The sequence below is a fragment of the Euprymna scolopes genome, chromosome 22 (genome assembly GCF_053919585.1).
Source record: "Euprymna scolopes isolate OS-2025 chromosome 22, ASM5391958v1, whole genome shotgun sequence".
NCBI lineage: Eukaryota > Metazoa > Mollusca > Cephalopoda > Sepiida > Sepiolidae > Euprymna > Euprymna scolopes.
Window position 1 is genome coordinate 116,043,265 of NC_136503.1, and position 22,789 is coordinate 116,066,053.

At 31.1% G+C, this 22,789-nt stretch overlaps 2 protein-coding genes and 1 long non-coding RNA gene across 8 annotated transcripts in view; 2 read left to right on the forward strand and 1 right to left on the reverse strand.

Annotated features, from left to right (window-relative positions):
- The window catches only part of LOC145243682 (integrator complex subunit 13-like), a 1,170,185-nt gene that overhangs the window by 116,000 nt on the left and 1,031,396 nt on the right, over positions 1-22,789 (forward strand). The gene's annotated exons all lie outside the window — the stretch shown is intronic.
- Positions 1-22,789, forward strand: part of LOC145243684 (uncharacterized) — a 701,194-nt gene that overhangs the window by 88,823 nt on the left and 589,582 nt on the right. For all 3 annotated transcript variants that reach the window (XR_013862938.1, XR_013862937.1, XR_013862936.1), the window contains exon 2: positions 11,445-11,502. This is a non-coding gene — a long non-coding RNA (uncharacterized LOC145243684). The remainder of the gene's footprint in view (positions 1-11,444; positions 11,503-22,789) is intronic.
- The window catches only part of LOC145243683 (FMRFamide-activated amiloride-sensitive sodium channel-like), a 531,594-nt gene that overhangs the window by 52,422 nt on the left and 456,383 nt on the right, over positions 1-22,789 (reverse strand). The gene's annotated exons all lie outside the window — the stretch shown is intronic.

Genomic DNA, 22,789 nt, shown 5'->3' on the forward strand with positions numbered 1-22,789 from the left:
CGCAATATATTTTTAATAGTATTTTGAATTTAAATTTAATTTTAGTGATAAAAAACTGCTCGAAATGAAAAAAAAATATAAACAGATTTTTTTAAATAAAAAAATGAAACAATTTGTATTTACATTGTAAACATATAGAAATAGAAATTTTTATAATTTAAAAAAATTTAAACAATACGAACAGAATTGGTGGAGGTGTTTTGCAAGTATTCTGTACCAATTTAATCTTTTTCTTTTTTACAAAGCAATTTTTTTTTTTTTATCAAAAACACATATTGTTCACAGGTGCATTTTATTATAAGGGGAAAGACTTCCCTTTTTCTCCACATGAATTCAATCATGTGTTATCAAATGTTGTTTTTCCACCTTTCCTCACATTTTTTTTTGCAATGAGACCATAACCCTTCCATTGTTTTGGATCATGTGGATCAACAAAGTGTTTTTCATTAATTATTTCATCATGTTCATATTTCCCATAATCAAATTGGTCCAGACCATGATAGGCCGGCCATCCATCCGATAAAATTCGTGTCCCTGGTAAGATTGAGTAAATAAGATGTCTCTATCTCTGCTATCAATTCTCGTGATGTTGTTGCACAGGTTGGAGCCACGTTCGACGGCTCCAAAAACCCAGACACCATTCTTTATTCTTCCTCTGTTGTATTTCCTTTTAAAAAAATACGATTCGTCAATTTCTACTTCTTTTGGTTGATTTATTTCTTCATCAATCCCACCCAGCATGATGGGATGATTGGCGAGATCTTCCTCACAAATTTCACGGATGAAATTTGACTAGTCAACCACTGTATGTGTGTCGGTATCATCTATTTCTTTTCTTATGATAGTTTGTGGTAGCTCGAGGCTCCAACAAAATATTATAATGAGAATCTTTTTCATTGCAAGGTGGCCTTTTTCAATAAAAGAATCCTTTCTGATGGAAAGGGAGGATCGACAAGATGAACATCTCCACATACAGCCGTCTATTCTTTTCGACGCTTTATATAAAGTTGAAAATTTTCCACATTGGTTGCAGAAACTGGTATTCTGATAAAGCCCAAAGAAGCTGCTGTGTGGATGTAGTTTGTCAATGAGGATAAATAATTAAAAGTCCATTTCGTTTCTTTTATTTCATCAACAGATAATATTTTATCCACAATCGTTTTCTGGTTGACATAATCCATTATGAGAAACAATGGAAATTGAAAAATATCGGAAAACTTGAATTTACCTTGAGAAATATGATTTTTTAAATAGTGCAGGTCACAGTGTGCAAAAGCATCTTTTTTTAAATATTTTTTTTCACAAAAACAATTGAAAAAGAAATATGCGTGTAGGGTTAATTTTAATATAAATGGTTGAACAATTACTCATGTGATCAATTATTCGACTTATATAATTAATCACGTGATTTCATCTAACAATTTACTAAAACAATATCACTTAAATTGAATTTAAAAAATATTGCAGTACAATAAGTGCATTAATATGAAAAAATCTAATTATTAAAAAATTCTGTGCCTAACAATTTAATAATAAAAAATCTGGTACACATGCAGAGACTGAACCGGCGTAACCCTAGACCTAGACCATAACCATAAGTTAGGGGTACGCTGAGTTACATCTGCTTCAGTCTCTGCATGTGCACCAAAAAGGTAATTATTACAAGAAATCCGATGCCTTTTAGCAGTACATTTTCAATAAAAGAAAAAGATTAATATTTAAAAAATCTCATTATTAAAGGATTTTTTTCTTCCATTTGTTTGTTGAAGAAATTAAAGCAATTTATGTACCCATAGCTAAAATTTGTCTGGCGTCATTTCTGTAAACAAGGGAGTGCGCATCTTCAGCATTACCAAAAAATATTACTGAACTTTACTTTAAATTCCAAATTCTATTAAAAAAATATATTGCGATGCACCCGTGCGCAACTTAACGGAGTGCACAAATATCACTAAAATTGAATTTAAATTAATATTAATGCCTTTTAGCAATACATTTTCATTATAGAAAATGATTAATATTAAAATAGGTCAATATTAAAAGAAATTTAGAATATTGTTTACAATAAAAGAAAAAAATTCTGTTTATATTAATTTTGAAAAATAAGTTCAGCTTATTTGTAACTGAACGATATGGTCACTGTTTCCATGGATACAAACCGGTGACTCGATATTTGTGTCCCTTTCGTTTTTGGGTTGTTTTCGGTTCGAGGTTAATCGCCACCTAAACTCCAATCCTGCCGATATAATTGTACTAAACCTTATGTCTTCATTCTTATTCAAATTTTGATTCTAGCTTAAAAATAAATTGAAATTCAGGGAATCTTATTCTCTTGCATTTAAGTGTCAATTGCCAGTGGCAGGGAGGAAAGACACTAGCCCAGGTTGGCTTTGTTAACTGGGTTCGAATCTCTCATCCAGCAGTAATTATCTCTCCCTGCACTGATGATTGTGTAAACATGAAACATTAGCGTTTGTAAGTATAAAAAATATTAATATTTATTTAAAAATATTATATGCATACATATATATTGAAATCTTCCAGTAACATTTGTGAAATCTCTGATAGTTGCAATAATTATATCCCAAGTTTTTATTTGATTTTTATGAGCGGACATAAAATGTAAAACTCCGTGAACTGTTCTGGCTGACTGATAAAAAAAAAAAATGGATAAAAACTAAAAGCAATGAATATCAGCTTGAAAACAAAACGACGAACAATTTCTGATAACTTGTTGAAAACCTTGTGAATTTTAGCAAGTTTTTCAAACATTTTTTCTCCACCCCCTCATTAAATTTTCGTTTCTTTTTCTATTTTCTTCTACGTACTTCTTTTTTTTTTCTTTTTTCATTTTTACGTTTTGTCCTTTATTTTTCCTTTTTCTTTTCTTTTTGTTTTTCTCTTTCCCTTTTCTTTTTTTAGTTTTTCCTTTGTTTCCCCTTTTCTTTTTTTTCTCTTTTTGGCATCATTCTCTAATCTTTTTCTTTTCTAATTTCTCTCATTATTTTCCTATTATTTAACAAATTTTTCTTGTCATCCTCTTCTTATTCCTTTATTAAAGGCATATTTTCCTTCTTTTTTTTTTGTGTCTTTTTATAATTAATTTAGAGAATCGTTTTTCTTTGGTTTGTACTTTTTTCTCTTTATTTCTCTTTCTTTTCTTGAGTGATTTTTTCTTTGTTTTCCTTCCTACCCTCTTTTAATAGACAATTCTCAATTCTTTAATTTCTATTTTGTTCTGTTTTTGTTTTTCTTCTTTCCAATTTTTGTTTTTTCATGCCTTCACAGAAAAATCTTTCCTGACTTATTTTGTGTTTACATAAAAAAACCCCAAAAATCTAAAGCAATTAATTATATACTAAACGTTCCAGTTTTTAATAATCTTTACTTCATCCATAAAAAAGTTCAGTGTCTATCACTATGGCTCACAGTTGCTTTTCTAGTGACATCTATATATATGGAACTTAATCTGTGTGTGAGTTCATTCCCTATTAGACTCCACAATTTCACACAAATATACTTTATGTATCTGGCAGTGTTCTTAGATAGGTTTATTTCAGAATGTCTTTGATAAGTATCAATAATCGAAAAAAATCTGAAAGAAAGAACATACGGTTTTGACTAAAGTTAACACTTTATACACCCTAACATCACAAGTGCATTTGAGAAGTTTTATTACTGCACAAGCAGAAAGACCCGGCATATAAAATCAATGACAAGGACATGTTTGAAACGAATGTTTCTGTTTAAAGCACAATTGAACCATGATACTTGTGTTTATTTTAAACTTAAATTCAAGCCATTAATACCGCATAACAGAAAAGCCAGGCATATAAAATCAACAGTAGGCTTTTTGAACATGACAAAGTCATGTTCAAAATTAATGTTTCTGTTTAGAGCACAATTGAACCATGATATTTGACTTTTGCATTTTAAACTTTAATTCAAGCTGTTATACATAAAAATAATTTTATAAAAGCAACAGTAGGTTCTCTACAGTGCAATATAGACTAGGATGTATTGTGGACTAAGTTACTGCAGGGAGGCATGTGAATCTTCCTCTCAGTGCACTGTAATGGGTCCCCGACTAAAGCAGGCAATCAATCAAATCGATTGATTACACCAATTTTGATGACAATAAAAATATGGGAGTGTGAAATATTTGTTGATCATCATTCAATCCCAGGTAACATCGGGTCTCCTTGCTAGTATGTATATATATATATATATATATATATATATATATATATATATATATATATATATAAAATCTTTAGAGTATAAAGTTACTTTGTTGAATTTTCAAACTCAAATAGCAACTAAGCTGACAAATCAAACTTTGCTTTTGAGCAGCAAAAATTAATTTGTTACTGTTGGACAATGTTATTTGCACTATAATTCCATAAAATTTATTTTAAAAAATTCATGAACCCGGACAACTAGTAATAAAGAAAACTTTTTCAATTATTATTGAAAGTCAAATCATCAAGGGGAATAACTTATACTTTTAATTGAAGAACATAAAAAGTTGGCTGTCTTACAGCTAAAATTTCTTTCTTTTTCTGTATAAATCTTAAATATGTGCAAACATAAAGATTAAAAACTAAAATGACTTCACTTCATCCTAGGCAACGCTGTGTAAGTATGCTGCTATGGACTTATGTTTTTTTTTTATTCACTTTCCTTGATGCAAGTGCAACACATGACACATCAAATATCTTTACCAAGGTCTCTTGCCAGGTTGTGCAATTTCAGAATTACAGACAAGATGTTATATCTTTGTTTAGATGATGACCGATTCTTTACAGATCTGAAAAATTGGAAAATTCCATTACAAGGTAAAAATGAAATTAGAGTAACGTGTTTAGAATGTTACAAGAAGTCTGCCGTGATATGTAGTGGATAAACTAATAAAATCTTTCTCTTGTTTTTGAACAACAAAAAAAGAATCATGTTTGGGACAGCTGCTACCTTTCCCCCTATGGGCGATGAGTTCCAGGATGATCCACAGAATATTATATAGTGTAAATGAAGAAAAAAAAAAAGGATTGTTAAATCCCAAATTATTCTATGCTGCTATTATTAATATCTTTTAAAACTTGACATAACCGTTAGTGTTTGCTAATAGGCCTGGAAATCCATGTTCAATCCTTGATTAAGTCATACTAAACACTAGCAATGGTTGACTTCGACCACAAGTAATCACTTTACAATCACTCTTATAACAAAAAACAGTGATAGCTGCAACAAAGAGGAAGCGTCACATCTACCACTGATATGTGTCATCAATGCAACAAGACTTCAGCTGTTTCCATAATGAGCTGCTGTTTAGATAATCTGCTGGAGTCAAATGAATTGATTCATGATAGTGTGATACTGGGTCAATTTTGTATGTAAAAGTTAGATAATAACAGTGTAAGATTTAGCTGAACAATAATTGTGTTCCTCGTGTTATTTGTCCCAATTCAATCTTCATTAGTTAAGAACTGAGCTGTATATATATAAAAAAAAAAAATGGGTTATTTATCGATATTTTCTTTTTCGTCTGCTCTTAATAAAATTCAAGCTAGTAATGGATTCGAGTCGAACGTTGGCTTCAAAAATTTGCTAATAATAAGATAAATCAAAAAGGCAAAAAACAAAAAAAAAATATTTGGTAGAGGGAAAGTTGTTGATATTTAGTTGAAAAGTTAAAATTATTTCGCAAGTATATTTTTTAAAATTATATTTTTAGTGTTTAACATTCTTTTTGAGTCTTTTAAAGTCTTTTTTATTTTCTTTTTTTTTTCAATTTTTCTTTCCAATGGCTGGGTGGGTAGGTTTGACGAGATTTGGTTATTGCTTATTTATCTTTTTATTTACTTATTTATCGATTTTATTGATTTGTTGATAGCGAGGCCATCAATGAAAGATAGACGTGAAGCGAATCGATTGATTTTGAGAAATGAACAATGGTTGATAGACTTATAAATGTCGATTGAAAATAGGGTCATGGAGTACATTAATATTGATGGGTCGATTTAAATAGATTGGAATTGTGCAATTTATTAGCTGACAATTACGTTACACATGCTGGAATAGAATCCGATATGATAATAATTTGGTGAAAGCTGCCCATGTATCACATGGCACCATGTGAAAACTACTTGTTAAAGATTTATGGAATATTCTGGAAATGTATTTTGATTCTCTAAACCAGTGGTACATTAATTGGCAGTGATCCATGAATCGCTGGTAGTCCACACAAAACTTTGTGGAATATTCTGGAAATATACTTTTTGATCCTCTAGACCAGTGGTCATGAATTGTTGATGGTTCATAAAAAAAACTTTTGATGGTTCACAGAAAAAGTGGGGCATTATTTTGATTTGATGCTTCTGTAGAAATGGACTAATTGACTGTTCGGCAATAACTCTTGTCTTTTCCTTAAATGGTAAACAGAAGCATTGGAGCTGTTATTGATAACTTCCTATAGAACTTTAAATTTTTCTGAAACTAGGATTAAAAACCATGGTATTTATGATTAAGAAGCTGTTAAACAAGAAATAGTCTACTTAATGAAAGCTTTTGAAATCAGAAATTGATGAGTGGTGTTTATCTCGAAACTTGTTTCTAACCTCAAAGGAAGTAAATAAAATCTCTCTCTCTCTCTCTCTCTCTATACTAGCAAAAGTACCCGTCGTTGACTGGGTTCAAAAACAGCCCACAGAGAATGGACTCTGATTTATGAAAGTATGATAGGTTATGAAAAGGAAGGGTTGTAAATTTGTGTTGAATTTGGGGGTATCAAAACCAAAGCAAAATATGATGAAAGTAAAAATAAAATAGATAAACCCCATAATTTATTATACCATACCTGTTCACACTGAAACACTTATCATATTCTGTGGATCTATATTAAAAAAAACCTTGTTAAACTTTGTGACATATACATTCTATGGAGGTCAGGTGCGAACGAACACCCAATAATTTTATTATACCATATTTCTTCGAACTGAAACATAATTATCAAAGTATACTTACGCAGATAGATATGAAAAGTCTTTATTAAAGTTTGCGCCTATTTCCATTCTATGGAGGCCAGGCGCGAACGCAGACCCCAAAATTTTATTATACCATCCCTATTTAAGTTAAAACATACTTATCAAAATATTCTTATGTATATCTATATCAAAACACTTGCAAATGTTTTTTTTTTATTTTTAGTTTTTTTATTTCCATACTTTGTGGACCAGGCGCAAACACAGACCCCACAATTTTAATGAACCACCGTTCTGCAAGATCAAACATACCCATTTCTGTGTCTCAATACATCTTCTATCATTATATGTAATCAGTTTTTTAAAATAGTCAACCATATAGGAGCCTATTCGTGACCAGACACACACACACAGAGACATTCAGCTTTATATTATATATATATATAACTATTTACTATAATAATTATTAAATACCTCTACAGACACTACTGTTTCATCCTTTCGGGAATCATCAGTACAGTGTGTCACAATTAACACCAGTCGATAGACTCGAACCCGGCAACAGAAGCCATCTTTGGCTTCATTAGCAAGGACCTAATCCATTTGGAGAAATATTGTTGAAATTTAAACATATATATATATATATATATATATATATATATATATATATATATATATAGACTATATAATAAAATGATTACAGAAATTCCTCTTTGGACCAAATTACCGTAGGTTTGCAATAATAAATTTATTTTGTCCAAAGTATTATCCACCATCTTATGTAACTTAAAAACGCCATTTTAGACACATTTAATTGCTTTAATAAAATCCTACATTACATCCTAGGAGAAACATCAACACTATCGCCAATATCTGCAAAGGAAGTAGTTCGTATTTTTCCCTTCAATTCCTATGTCCTCCCACCGTACCCAGTCCCACCAGGAAGAAGTACACACATTATTACTATACTGATCTTTTTTGCCAACGAGAATTTATTTATCCCATTAGGGTAGAAATCTAGAATTATTTCTGGAAGCAATGAAGTCATTGAAGGTTGATACAGTATCATCTCGGCTTTTAAAGCATTTTTCACGCAGGAAGTTGTTGAGATGTTTGAAAAAAAGTGATAATCGGTGGATGAGAGGTCCGGTAAATATGGAGGATGAGGCAGAGTCTCGTAGCACAATTTGTTTAGCTTCTGCAGGATCAATTGAGCAACATTCAAGCGAGTGTTGTCATGGAAGAGAATCGGTCCCTTCATATTGACCAATCTTGGGCACATACATTGGCATTTCTGTTGCATTTTGTCAATTTGTCATCAGTAATTTTCCGCTGTAATCATTTCGCCCGGATTCAAGAAGCTGTGATGGATGAGACCGGCTGCAGACCACCATACACTCACCATAACCTTTTTTTGGTGCAATTTTGACTTTGGGTAGTGTTGTGGAACTTCTCCGGCATCCAACCACTGTGCCGAACATCACCGGTTGTCTTAGAGGATCCACTTCTCATCACACGTCACAATCCGCTCAAGAAATGGGTTGTTTTTGTTGTGCAGAAGGAGCACACAGAAGACACCTCAAAATGACATTTTTTTTGATCATCGTTCAATTCACGCGACACCCATTTATCCAACTTTTTTGACTTCGCTATTTCCTTGAAATGGCAAACGACTCTTGAGTGTATGACCTCGAGTTCAACAGCAACTTCTCGCATGGTTTTGCGAGGATCGGCTTCAATTAAGGCTTTCAAATGTTTGTTATTAACTGCAGTCAGCTGGCCATGACCGTCTTTATCTTTGAGGCTCTCATCAACATTGCAAAATTTCTTAAACCACCATTGTGCCACACATTCATTAGTGGTTCCTGGACCAAATAAGCTGTCTCAGCAGTTTTTTGGCCTAGTTTGAACTGGAACAAGAAAATCATGTGGATTTGAATTTTGTCCATGCTGTCGAAAAGCGTGCAAAAAAAAAAAAAATGAATGAAGAGATTGAGAACGGTAACGAATAACATGATTTGATAGAGCGAAAAATGCACTTCAAAATGATATATAACATGGCTGTATATATCAATGAATTAATTCAGAAATCATATATAAAAGTAACATATGTGAGAAAACGATAATGTTTTTGCACCAATTTATATTTGACAAATACAATTATTTTACGACATATACCGCCATTTCCACACAGTTGTTCTCCCACCCCCACCAAAATAACCCAAACCTAATATTTTGTGCATGGAGGTTACAAACTTAATTTTCATAAGAGAACACTTATTTGTTATATGTTTGCATTTTTTTTTTTAATATAAATTTTTACCTTAGATGCTGCAATTACTAAATTTTTTTTGTTGGTTCAGAGTATTTGCATGTAGGAATCCTGACAGCGATTATCAAGGTTACATTTCGGGAAAATTTTTTGAAAACCCCAGCCCCCATTCTTTTGTAACACAACACACACACACACACACACACATATATATATATTTCTACTGTATGTATATATATTTATTTCGTATGCATATATATATATATATATATATATATATATATCTCATATGTATAAAATTTTCCGAGGAACACCATCAAAGTGATCCTAAATCTCTATATTCACCTTTCTGTGTCGAATATCTACACACTCCTACCTTTAAGTGACCCTTTTAAAACTTAAATATATGTATTCAATTTTAATAAAACTAGCGGGGGGGGGGGCTTTGCCCGCTCGTAAAATACGCTTTAATATATTTTAATTTGTCTAGATTTCGTATATATTATTATAGAATCTTGATTTCAAAAGTAAAAAAAAAATAAAAAAGTATTTGTGTCATCAGTTAGAATCGAAACCGAAAGCAAAACTGTAGCATTCAAAGCTGGTGACGTTACCAACGTTACACACATATGAATAGTTTAAAGATTAAAATTAAACTAAGATAATTGTACAAAATGTATGATGATTTTTTCAATTTTAACCCATTTTTTTTTACCCCTTAAAGACTATTCTAACCGGCTAAAGACACATAAAAGAACGGTCCATAAAAAAATTCAATCATTTGAAGCCCTTAGCACTGCGCTGCGACTTGTAAGAGATAGTTTAAAAATATGGAAGCAGACATACAAACAGACAGACAGATAAACATATAGCATTTCATATTAAAATATATTTAATCATTAATTCATTGAGCTTTCCGACATTTCAGCTTCTTCCAACTATATTACGTGTTTAAACATGAGAAGAATGTGGCAGTAAAACAAAATAATATCGTGTTATGAGCATGGTTTAAAAAGTACATATTAGTAATCCTTATTCAAACCCAAACAATGTCAGGTCGTCCTGCTAGTATGATTATATCTACACTTGAAATTACTTTCTATTGCCTCTTTGTATACTTTCTTAATTGTTGTTAATATTATTAGCAGTTGTTTATGTATATAACTTTAGCTGCCTAGCATGGGAAATTATTTTAATTTTACAATTAAATAAATTGGTATTACTATTTTTGTTACTATTTCTTTTCATCGATTGTATATCATCTATGTAACAGTAATTGATTTTAATGATATTCTTATTGATAATTAGAGATAGCTTGTTGCTTTTTAAGGAAATGTGTATTTCCTTAAAAATATAGTCTTTCTTGTTATAAGAAGGATTTAACTAGATTATATTTAATTTTCTATTATTTTTGTTATTGTTTTTATAATTATGTTTATATACTTATATATATATGCTTGATGTCTGCTTTATATATATATATATATATATATATATATATATATATATTTTACTATCTAAATCTACTTTGAGATAGAAGCCCTACCCCCCGTATTGAGCTCTGTTGAAGTAAATATTGAAAGTCTATAATACATAATATATCACTTTATAATATTATGTGTATACATGAAATAATTACATGTATATATATGTGTGTGTGTATATATATATATATGTGTATATATATATATGTGTATATATATATATGTATATATATATATGTGTATATATATATATATGTATATATATATATGTGTATATATATATATATGTATATATATATGTGTATATATATATATATATATATGTATATATATATGTATATATATATATGTGTATATATGTATATGTATGTATATATATATATGTATATGTATGTATATATATATATGTATATGTATGTATATATATATATGTATATGTATGTATATATATATATATATATATATATATATATATATATATATATACTTTCAGTAATTTTCTTTGTGTAAACATGTTTTTACTGGTGACAAAGAACTAGCATTTTTTCTGAAATATTAGGAACAATTTTACATATCTTACATAGAATTTCTATATGTACAGCTTATATATATATATATATATATATATATATATATATATATATATATATATATATATATATATTAAATTTCTTTTGTTTTAATCTGTCTTTCTTGTTGCTTTTCTAGAACCTCTGCTTATTAGAAGGTAGCAAAAAAGAAATGATAAAATAATCGCCTGTTAAAGGTAAGTCTAATATTTTCTTATATTCCTGAAATTTTCCAGTTAGAAAGATTAGGAGAATTTAAAAAGAATTCTGTGTAACATTTTTGTTTTTAAATTTATATGTCTCTCTTTTTGTTATACCCCCCCCCTCTCTTTCTTTGGCAATTGGTTCAATGCACTACAAAAGATGCAAAAAAAAAAAAAAAAAGAAAGCAAGAAAAAGTTCATTGTTCATAGTGTTTTAGCAACTTCTGGTAAGAAAAAAAACACACAAAAAAAAAACCGGAAACATTTTTTAATTCTTACTTCTGCACTAATTTCAACTGTTAATGACCACTGAAGGGCATGAATATTACAATGTCTTTTTTTATATAACCACGTTAGAGATCATACTGCATTGAATGATGTAAGATCTGTAAGTGTATCTAATGTAGTTTCTGACGCAGAGAATTAAGTCTGTTCTTTAAGATTTAATAAGTCTCATGGTGCTACCAATAAAACAAAAGTTTTTTTTATAAAGTACTAACCTTCAAGTAGCATGTGTAACAGTTGAGCCTGATTAGATTATTAGTTTACAAATTAACATTATTTAAGTGAAGCTACTGTTTCAAATTTTCAGAATAATGAAAAAGTCTGAATTTTGTGTGTTCATAGAGTATTGCTTTCTGATGGGAAAAATACTGTTCACTTTATCAACCTAGAAGGAGATTATTTTGAATGAAGTCGAATTTTGCATAAAAGTTGTTTTATTAGTTGGGCCCGTTACTTAATAGACAAACCAGATCTCATTTTTGTTGAACATAATTCATAAATAGACTGTTTGCTTTTTTTCCTGAAATTTTTATCACCATTATTATAAACATGCACCAGATAGTATCGTTTCACAAGTTCCATAGTTACAATAGTTGTGAATAGTTACAATAGTTGTGAAATATTTAACTGACAAAAAGACAAATGACTCAGGAAATAGGAAATATCACTGATTTGGGGTAGACTAAACAATTTGATTTGTCAATTAAAAAAAAAGAAAAGAAATAATGGTTCTAAAGATACAAGATTCTACGCTGTGGTTGTAACCCACTTAAGTTTTTCCCCAAATAATGACCACCTAAATATGGGATATTCTATAGAGTAGTTTTTATGCTCATAGATTGGCAACTGATTACCTAAAGTGTTTTTTCTGCTGTGCTTTCAGAATACATAATGTGTATATGTATGTATGTATTAGGTCGGTGCAAAAATAATGTCATTTTCGACGTTAAACTTAAAGATCATAACTCCTTTTATAATAAACTTTATTAATTGAAATGAGAACCATTAGACTCGACACATTTTTGCCAACGAGAAACAAGTTTATTTACCCCATTAGCATAGAAACCCGAAGTTCTGGAAGCGATGAAGTCATTGAAGGCAGATTCGGCATCGTTTCAGCTTTTGAAGCATTTTTCATGCAGGAAGTTGTCGAGATACTTGAAAAAGTGATAATCGGTGGGTGAGAGGTCCAGTGAATATGGAGGATGAGGCAAAGTCTCGTAGCACAATTCGTTCAGCTTCTGCAGGGTCAGTTGAGCAACATTCGGGTGAGCGTTTTCATGGAGGAGAATTGGTCCCTTCATATTGACCAATCTAGGGCACATACAGTGGAGCTTCTGTTGCATTTCGTCAATTTGTCATCAGTAATTCTCCGCTGTAATTGTTTTGCTTGGATTCAAGAAGCTGTGATGGATGAGACCGGCTGCAGACCACCAAACAGTCACCATAACCTTTTTTTGGTGCAATAGTGGCTTCGGGAAATGTTGTGAAGTATCTTTGGCATCCAACAACTGTACCAAACATCACCGGTTGTTGTAGAGGATCCACTTCTCATCACACGTCACAATCCACTTGAGAAATGGGTCGTTTTTGTTGGGCAGAAGGAGCATAGAAGACATTTCAAAATGACAATTTTTCTGATTATCATTCAATTCATGCAGCACACATCCAACTTTTTTGACTTCGCTATTTGCTTTAAATGGTGAGTGGTCGACCTCGAGTTTAACAGCAACTTCTCGTGGGTTTTGCGAGGATCGGCTTCAGTTAAGGTTTTCAAATGTTCATTATCAACTGCAGTCGGATGACAACGACCATCTTCATCTTCGAGGCTTTTCTCACCATTGTGAAATTTCTTGGAACACTGTTGTCCCACACGTTGGTTAGTGGATCCTGGACCAAATGGATCATTGATATCACAAACTGCCTCGGCAGCTTTTCGGCCTAGTTTGAACTGGAACAAAAAAATTGTGCAGATTTGAATTTTGTCTAGGCTGTCAAAAAGCCGGCAAAAAAAAAAAAATGAATGAAGAGATTGAGAATGGTAACGAATAACACGATTTGATAGCGCAACAAACACGCTTCAAAATGATATATAAAATGCTATATATATAAATCAATTAATTCAGAAATCATATATAAATCTAACAATATGTGAAAAAATGATATTGTTTTTGCACCAACCTAATATATATATATATATATATATATATATATATATATATATATATATATATATATATATATATATATATTTCCCCCAAATCTCTGGCCTTGATGGAGGAAAACTAAAACTTGATGCTATGGTTTCAAATGACCTGAAATAACAGCAAGGGGAGATTTGATTCCAAATATTTCTCATATGTTATACTCCCCTCTTTTTGGAAATAGGATATGATTATGAATATCTCCAGTATCAAATAATCCTTATACATTGTGAAATTTTCTTTATGTATGAAAACCAAAGAGGGGAGATATAATATGAGATATTTTGCAAAACTAGGAAAACAAATGACTGATTGAAACATGTTATTGTTGTAAAGAAGTGTCAAAAATAGGCTCTGGGTGATAGATGATCTCCTTAATGTGCGACCTTAAGGGCTAATGTCACATAGCCCAATACACAATTATTCATTTTTAAAATAATCTGTGAGATGCATCGTCATATAGGAATGCCATCTGTTGAACCAAACACCTTGGTTGATGGTAAGAAGTTAAATATCATCTTAAACAGAATTTTCTTTATCAGATTATAAAAACTGTAAATTGTTAGGTGAAAGTAAAGAAATTTTTTTTTTCAAGAGAATGTACAATTTATCTTTTGTCAACAAATGCAAAAAACAAAAAAAAAATGTTGATTTTAGTGTTTCAACATTTGAACAATGCTCGCATTAATCCAGTGATTGCCGGTGGACTCTTAACCATAATTGACAGAAAATCCCAAGGATTTGGGTCACATTTTGCAAGAGTATCATTCTTTTTAATTTCATCTTTTTTTTTTTTTCAATTTTTTGAGTGGATTATCAGCGAATGCAAACTAACAAATTCAACCAAAATGCAAAAAATTCAATAATTAAAGATTTGTAAGAGGTGCTCAGTTTCTAATACAAAGTCCTAGTAAATCGATCACCCTTATTGGAAACACTCACAAGAAACACAAAACCAAATTATTGCCAGTATGTTTCGGAGAGGTTCTTTTCGTTTTTTTCAATATTTTCAGAAGATTATTATTGATTTGACACCCAGCTACCAGATTCTGCAATTTTTTTTTTTTAAAGTACCAAAAATTCAGTATTTAAAGATTTTTAGAGGTCATTCAGTTTCAAATATAATGTAAGTGGATATAGATATTTGTGGTGGTTTCACAATGAAACTTGGTATAACTTAATGTTATTTTTTAAGTAAAAATAATATTTAGGTTTGAATATAAATTCCTAAACTCATTTCACTCTAAATAATTTACCCATATTGTAAACATATTCTGTTTACATTAAGCATGACTGAAAGTTCCTTTTAGTGGTGTCACGTGACTGGTGAAAAATGGTGACATCGTTTCAAAGAAAACCACCTAATTTATTAAATAAAAATTAAGTATAATGCTATGATTAAAAAGAGATATATAAAACATGTTTGGGTACAATAAAAATACGAAACTGTCAAAGCCATCAGTCTTGTGGTTATTTAGATTATGGATTATGAACAAACATACATTTTACATTTTTATTTATAGAATTTTTTTTTAATAAACAAACATTATATATTGATATGAATGAAGATTTATTTAAAAAAAAACATTCTGCACTTGTTTGCTGTTTAAACTGTGAAACTTTAAATTTCATATCAACAGTGTTTCTAATATAGTGGACTTTTATCATTTAACAATACATGCTAGACTGGCGTCTTTCTACTAAATCAGGCATTAACACCACCAAAACATCTGAGAAAGACATGCCAGGCATTACCTTCAATAACATGGTATGCAAAAGAAAAAAAAAAGAACTTTTATTCCTTGAAGATTCTGTTAAGGATGGAAATATTGAATTTGATTTTAATACAGTAATAGAAACGATTATTCCAGTCTAGCAAATGTAGACGCCACATATAAATTAAATATCATCAATATATATATATATATATATATATATATATAGGCAATATCTGATGTAGGTTTTTGTACTTATTACAGTGACTTTCATTCGTTATCATAAATTCTGATACAAATTCCTAGGAGAGTCACATTCTTAAAACAAGTCATATTTAACGGTGGTAGCACGATATTTACTTATGAATTATTCCTTCCTCTCTGAACCTAACAATGTTTAAAATTAGGGTCGCTCCCTTGAAACACTTTCATTAGTTGTTCATATACATTTATCAGATTAAAGGAATATTGGAATAACTATGAATTAAACAAAATGGCATCATCATCTAACAACAAACAATTGGATACTTTGAACCTAACAAACTCGACTTTATTCCACATAAACCACTACTAAGATTACATTTACAGTTAAACAGAAGAGTCCTATTAAAATTTTGTGAAAGCCCTTTTCAGAATAGATTAAAATGGGGATGAGGTGCTTTTACTGAACTTAAGTCTTACCAGATCTAATTTTTAAAAACTGACAAGAAAAAATTAGCAGTTTCACTTTTGAATATTTTAACCTAACGCAACTGTAACGGGGTAAACGGCAAAGTTATGGAGTTCCTAATGGTCAGGTCCTGGTAAAACAGCACAGAGTAAAGACCAAGGTCATACCCCATCAAACCGTATCCAAATGTTACATATGAACACGTTGTCATGGAGTTTCCAAAGATCACATTGTGGTCACGGCACCAATATAATGGGGTAAACACTAAAGTTATGGAGTTCCCCAGGATCACATCCTGGTCACAGTACCAAATGTAACAGGGTGAAGACCGAAGTGTTTACCGGTACATAAGTGTAATCCTAGGTGGTTCCGATTTCAGAATGCCAAGGCAGTTCAGTAGAGTGATCTTGATTGCCTATACGATAACAGGGTTGATGTACGATTCTTTTTATTCCTTGTTTCACCAATGGGCATAGGAAAGAGAACAAAATAAAACAAAAATAAAAAGTAATAAAAAAATATTGGAAGGGGAGAAAAAAAACAAAGGGAACAACTCAAGGTCCCCAGGGAAATATGAGTGCCATGATCCACGGTTTTGTTCGGCGTTAGGTTTGTTGTCTCTTTTCCTGCTTGCTGTCTCCTGAAAAAAATCAGCTTAAATAGAAGGCATTCGTTTTTGAGTCAAAAATTCCGTAGGCAACAAACAAAATAACTCCAGTTGTAATTCTTGTTTTTATAAAGATTAATTAAATTAACTCTTTATTACAATATTTGCTATTTTACAGATATCAAAAAATATATGCAAATTTCCTTTTTTATGTCAGCAACACATGTGTGAACAGTTCGCTCACAAAAAGAAAAAAAAAACCTTTTTGTGATGGCTGATTATCTCTGTTTTCTCCCTTTCCTTCCTCTCCATCTCTTTCGGTCAGTGAGCGAGGGGTGTAATGTGGGTGGAGGGGGCGTTCAATTTCAACTCTCTAACTGCCCAAAACTCGCTCTGCACACCCTGTTATACAAAGGTGGTGAGGGGGGGATGGCAGAGTCTAGGTTTTTATTCAGCCAATTCATCTTTATGATGTCAAAATAGAATTCGCTCTGATTGGCTAAATTGGTAAAATTACCTATGCATGTTAAGTAAATTTCCAATATAAATTTAATTTTCCATCATAAGTTTCTCACATAGGTAAACTCTGAAACCTTAACTTTGGTTTCAAATCTGCCTTGCCAAAAACTCAAGTTAAGACAAAATAATCGTGAATACCACCATACACCATACAATAGGTTCCTTCACAAAATAATATTATTATTAAATATTATTATTATCAATTTCTAATTCACTCAGCTGAAGTTATTTTTCCTTCTTTTGGTTTACATCACTAACCAAACAAATTGAATTAGTAAGACAACTAGTGGTGGCACTAAATTGTTCACATAATAAAAAGCTCTAATTCGGCTCTAATTTAACCGTTACTGATGCAACTTTATTTTAATAAAATGCGGATACGAAATTAGTCACACAACATCTTTGATTTACACACTTTTACAATACTCTGTATTTTCACCAAAGATTTCATTAATTTGCCTTTGTTTTCTCTTCATTTAAATCCATTATTTAAAAAACGCAAATAAACAATTAATATCACATCTTTTATTTACATGCTGCATGATTAATATTCTGTATTTTCATCTGACAAATTATGAAAACGATATCGTGTCAGTCGTTATCACTTATTCCTTCACAAATAGGTACTTATGCAGAATACGGACCATGTTAAAATAAGAATGACAGCTTTTTATTATGATTATAGATTTTCAGATATTTACATACAAAAAAACGGTACCATATAAAGTTACATTTAAATTGAACATTATAGCTAAAACATATCACGATCTGTATTTTGCATAAATACAAAAATATCTACACTGATGCAGCAATGCAGGATTGTGTAGAACTTAGAATAGAGTGCTCTTTGCTTTGCTCAGGTTTGGAACAAAACACAGCATGATACATGATTGCCTTTGAGTGACAATAATTGTTAAGGCAACATGTGCTCGCCAGTGCCTGGAGATGGCAGTAGCCAACTTAAAAGAGCAATCGACTACCATGGATGACAATGCCTTCCACTTAATATCAGTGCCTAACAATTGAAGACAGGCAATTTGCCTGCCAGTTGCTACTAGTGCCCACCTCTGTCATGAAGTGACAGTAACCACCTGAAAATCACTGTCAATCACTGTCTTAACCATCAGTGCCCAACAGTGCTCACCACTGGATGACAGTACCATACAATGGATGGCAGTGCATGAATATTGAAGACAGACCATTTCATTTCAGAGCCGTTCAGTGGGGCTTGACTTTGGTCATAATTGATAGTGACCAACAGTAACCAAATGCAAGTAACTGCCTAAAAGTTCTAATGACCGCTTTGCCAGTTGCAAAGGCACTGCCCACTAGTATCCACAAGCAGTCGCCTCAAACCAGTACTAATTGCCAGTAATCCATATATATATATATATATATATATATATATATTCATCAAAGGGACAGAGGAGATTAGTTGGTTTTCTGGGTATCTCACAGTCAATTGCTTTTTTTTAGCCTTCAGAAATAGATGGTCTGTTTGTATTTTGTTGGACTTTGGTTTTGATTTAGTTTGGTTAAGAATTCTCATTTGTAAGTCTATTCTTCAGTAGAAGAAAATGATTATCATTGTTAGCTCCAAGAAATAAACTTTTTTTACTTTTAAACTGGAGTTGTAGTAGATTTATTTGGAGGTAGAATTTTGTGTCTTATTAAGGAGACAAGTAAATATGACCAATGCATAAGTAGGCATAGGTATGTCCAACATATGAGCGGAAAGAATGGGTGAATAAGGAGGTGATACAAAAGACTGTAATAATTACCATTTTGTTTCCTACTTATAATTGCATCTTCAATCAATAGCATGTTATACAGTGCCAAAGTTTGCTGATATTTTAAGGGTATAACCTCTTTTTGAAAGTCTCACCATTTCAGAGCAGTTGGGCATTCGAAATTAGGTTTAATCAAAAGTAGCAGTGGATCTAGACTTGCAGGAAATGGGGTTCAAATAGTATATTTATTTCATGTAAATATTATGCATATTTGTTCGCTTTTTTATTTGCCCTTCCTTTATGTTATTTGTTTTATTTAAACATTGCAGGAAAACCAAATTTTTGGGATTGAATGAGGATTACTACAATGTACTATGCTCATAGTACATTTCTTTCTTTATTTTTATTCTTACCCCTTCTTATTTTGTTTCAACCATCTAATATAATCAGTTGAAATGTTAGAATTAATATCTTATACATATGATATAAATTTTATTAAAATCATATATATATATATATATATATATATATATATATATAAAATCACATTTAAAAAAGGTTCTGTTTCCATGGGTTACTTAGAGGTCAGGGACTACTTCCATTGTCTTTCAAAAACATTTTATGTATTAAGATGGTCCTGTCCCAATGAACCATTTAAAGTGAGGTCATACTCAGCACCACTTCGATTGTCTCCAGAAAATCTTATACAAATGATTTGAATTTCATCAAAATAGGATGTATTTGAAATTTTAAGAGGGTTATGTCCTTATAGTCTGCTTAGGGGGCACTGAGAGATTTGGGAACACTTCTGTTGTCTTCCCCGGCAAATTTTATATCAGAATACAGTTTTAGATTTTATGTATATTGTCTGACCTTTCTTTCTATAGAGAACACACATGCAGACATTGAGTTTTGATTGATAATATGTGTGCTGTTTACTGTTGATTATCGAAGAGGGATAAGTGTGATAGTTTTATTAAAATAATTTTTTTAATTTTTGTTATTTTTTTTTAGCTTTATTAATTTTCTAATCAAAATGTGTATTTTCTTTTCTCACTTTTATTGCTAATTGTACATTTCACATTTCTCGTCTCATTTGGTAAACAGACGTTTCGTTTATGAAGTTTTTCAAGGGACCTGCTTGCTGTTTTGGTTATTTGAATAGATAAATCAATTTACCAGATCATTCTCTCTCTTTTTAATGCATTTTAGAAAGATTATATGTTGAGTGTGTGAAAATATGATTAGAAATAGATTTTTCAATTAGAAGACAAATTAGAAAAATGAACCTTTCACCTCAGCTCAACAAAAGTAAGGTCACTGATTAAAAAATGACCCTGATTGATGTTGGACTGATTGTTGAGGACATATCTTCAACTGGTGTATGCGTATCAGCTGTTTATGACTGTTAAATTAAGAATTCAGCATCAAGTTCTAATCTGTTGATAATTTATAGTTTAACTATATGTGTCAGCTCATTAATTCTTGATACTTTTTTTTCATTTTACTTCAATGTAAGTTCTTAGAAATCAAGGGACTCTTTCTGCGACTAACACTTGAATTTTATGAGGTACGTATATATTTAATCAAGATTCTCTACCTCTAAAATGTTGAGTTTGTAAAGCAAACACCAATTTCCTCTCTCCGATGGACTCGTTAACTTTATTATAATCCTAGCAGGCCACCCGGCATTGCCCAGTCATAAGATATGCTTAAATATGATATTTAAATTCATGCAGATTACATATTTATTATTATAGAGACAATTATTTATCGATTATTATATTAAACCCAATATATAGTAATGAGATCGAAACTAAAAATATATATATGACTTGGGTGCCATCAAAACCAAAACATAAATTTCCAACCTCATTCCGTAGCTGCCGAGCCACACTCATGCATATATATATATATATATATATATATATATATATATATATATATATATATAATTCACATGTTATCCTTTTTTTAAGAGATGACATTGCCTAATCGTTGAAGACCAGATTCAAACAAGTGCACAAGCACCACACAGTTTTATGATTAAAAAAAAACTGTCCAGAACTTATGCAACAACCTAATAGATGTCTTTCTTGGTGGATCCCAGGACAAGAATTCATCTAGTTTGGCAAAGTATTTAGCTTAGAGTGGTTACTAGAAGCAACATCACTTGGCGAAATTCCTCATATAAGCCATTTTGTAGCCATGTTAAAGAGATCTTATTTCAGCTTTGAATAATTGTTTTGAATGTTTGGTCAGGATTTTCTTGCAGAGAGAAGTATCCTCATGTCAGATTGTAACTTTAAACAGTGGAGAATATTGTCGAGTAAGCATTCAAATTATCTCCTTACAACGATGTTTCTCTCTTTACAACTATGTTTCTATTTGTGTTTTTACGTTGAATTAAGTGTTTTCTAAAAGAAGATGCTTGTATTAAAGCATTATTTCATGCGGATATGGGTTAAATATTGAGTGAATATAATTTTTTTAGTTGAGAATAACAGTAAATAGGGTTCAGTCAGGATCAGTTTAGTGTGCTGTTGGAATTGATAGATGCAAGATGTGACATTACATGGCTTGAATAGACAGGGACAAGTAGATATCGATCAGAAGCTTTATGGTGTGAACAATTGTATAGATTAGTAATTACTAGGGCTAGGACAACAGCATATTCTTTTCATTGTTTTGACTCTCGATTGTGTATCCGTTGATATCTTACATGCTTTTTATATAGAGTGATGTGGTTCTCAGTTGATTAACTGTGTCTAACTATGTTGGATATATACTCGAGAGTCAAAACAATAAAAAGAATATTCTGTTGTCACAGGCCTAGTAATTACTGACCTCTCTATACTTCTCTTGCCTTTTGATGATCTTAAACGAATAAAACTCTACTTGTCTTCAACTGTGGTCTCTTAATATGAAAAAAACTTGCTTGCAGGCTGCATTTCCTTAGTGAGACAGGATCATGGAATAAACGGCCAGCAAGATTGAGGCCGCAGAATCCTACAATACCAAGTGCCATATATATAGGTTTATATGTATAGTACTATATGAATCTGAGGGCCTCATACACTATGAATGTTCATGTATTCTAAATCATTGTGACTTGTATGACATTAGAACTACCCTAAGTGAAGTGATCTAAAAGTGCTACAGATGAAGAAGTTTTTACACTTGTCATATATATATATATATATATATATATATATATATATTTATATATATATTTATATGTGTGTGTATTGTGTTGTGTTGGCATACATAAGTTATTAATGTACCTTTTTAATATTAAAACCTTTTTATGTTTTATGGGCGTTCATATCTGAAGAATTCTGAACAAAGAAATGGAAATGTTATTGAATCAAATTGGAAGGCTTTCATTATTCATCTTTGATAAACGAAGATCGTTGGCCACCTTTGCTTCTTTATTATAGGTTATTTTAGAATCTTTGCTGTTCTGAGATTGGAATCTTGTCGTGAAATATCAGCTCTTCGAAAAACAAATGTGTAACTCGTAAACCGCATTAGCAGATGTCGCAATAAAC